The 1,716-nt window shown below is 33.7% G+C and overlaps 1 pseudogene; it reads left to right on the forward strand.

Annotated features, from left to right (window-relative positions):
* The first annotated feature begins 663 nt into the window (after positions 1 to 663).
* On the forward strand, positions 664 to 1,475 carry LOC110648215 (uncharacterized protein At5g39865-like; annotated as a pseudogene).
* Positions 1,476 to 1,716: the final 241 nt, after the last annotated feature.

A 1,716-nucleotide genomic window follows, 5' to 3' on the forward strand; every position in this document is an offset into this window, starting at 1 on the left:
ATATCCTCATACCTACATCTCTCTCCCTCTCCCTCTCCCTCTCTCTCCTCCCACCCATTATCATCCAATAATATATAGACATTCAACCACATGTTTTTTTATTATTGTTATTATTATTATTATTATTTGCTAAAATGATGAATATTTTTATTATTGACATTTTTTACATGATTTTTTAATTTTTAAATAAATAAAAAAAAATGAGGGGAGAGAGAGGGAAAAATTATTATTTTTAGTATAACATAATATTATTAAGTAATAAAATATTAATTTTTGATCAAGTTAGATCAAAATTAGTTAATTGGCTTTAAATAAAATAAATTTATAATATTGGCTATAATTGACAAAAGTTAAAATTTTTTTTAATTGTTAAAGTTATGCCATCTCACAAGAACATATAAAATAATAATATTTTTGCCCTATCAGTTACAACGTCAGTAAGAATATAAAACTTTTTACCACATCACCTGCCATGTCACTAACAACATATTAAAAAAATAATATTTTTTACTTAGCGCAAAATTGATAAGAAAAATTTTGGTTTGCAAAACCTCGTAAAGTTTTGAATTTTTTTTTAATATTAGGCCAAAAAAAAAAAAAGAAAAGCAAAAGAATAGTGTAGCCAGAGAAAAGAGAGGATGACATATCCTTTTCTCTGCATTAATGGGCTGTTCCTGTTCCACTTCAAAACTTAACACCCTCCACGCCAACAACAATCAGTATTCTTCACCAGTAGTCCCTAGAGCTCTTTCGCTTCAAACCCCACTTGTCCATCATCCTCCTACAAGTAAAGGTGATTCCCACCACCTTGTGTCTCTTACCTCCACCACTTGTGGCTCTCTCCTTCTCGTTGAACCCATAAACTCCAAATTGAACAGGAAAAATCCACTTGATCAACCCCATTCACCGCCCACGTTCACCAAGATCACTCATAAAACACAAGCCCCTGCAGAACCTTGTGAATCTTTTTCACCTAACTCTTTCATCAACACTTGGGAGCTCATGGATGGTCTCGATGATGAGTTGGATTTCGAAATGGGTGAATCTTTGAAGCCAAATTCATCATTTTCTGATTATGCTATTTACGTTAGCTCAAAATCCAATACTTTTCAGCATCTGGGTTTTGATGCTTCTGTTAAAAAGCTGCATGATTCTGTTTATTCTGTGAAATCTGAAGAAATAGATGTTCGGAACAAATTTTATTGTCAAAGCCGCTATGGAAGCATTCATCAAAGGAATCATGTCTATCAAAACTGGATCCCAATGTGATCTCAAGTTATAGGCGCGCATTGTCATCTAGGCAATTGGGCTACACTAAAGAATCCAAAGGTGCAAGATCAGTGGGTTGTAGTCCCATGAATTCTTTACCAACCCACAATAATGAGCTCCTTTCACAAAACACAGATGATAAAATTGTTTTGAATTATATGGTCATTTTTGTGAAGCTGACAAGCTGTAATTACATTGTGTTGTAGTTCCTGTAACAAAGGCTGTGGAATGTTTTGATGGAAGAAGAGCACATTGTTCCTGATACTGATAATTTACAAAGGCTATGCGCTAAGGAGCATGCAATAATTTTTGAACTTGTTGCAACTAAAGTCACACGTAGCACTCAATAACTTAATCTGGAGAATGATCCGATTCAAAACACTACTGAATTAGCACTTGCTCCTTACACCAAATAAAAAGGATAGAAAACCAGAAGTGGAAGTATCA

This window comes from Hevea brasiliensis, unplaced genomic scaffold (assembly GCF_030052815.1).
Source record: "Hevea brasiliensis isolate MT/VB/25A 57/8 unplaced genomic scaffold, ASM3005281v1 Scaf24, whole genome shotgun sequence".
Taxonomy (NCBI): domain Eukaryota; kingdom Viridiplantae; phylum Streptophyta; class Magnoliopsida; order Malpighiales; family Euphorbiaceae; genus Hevea; species Hevea brasiliensis.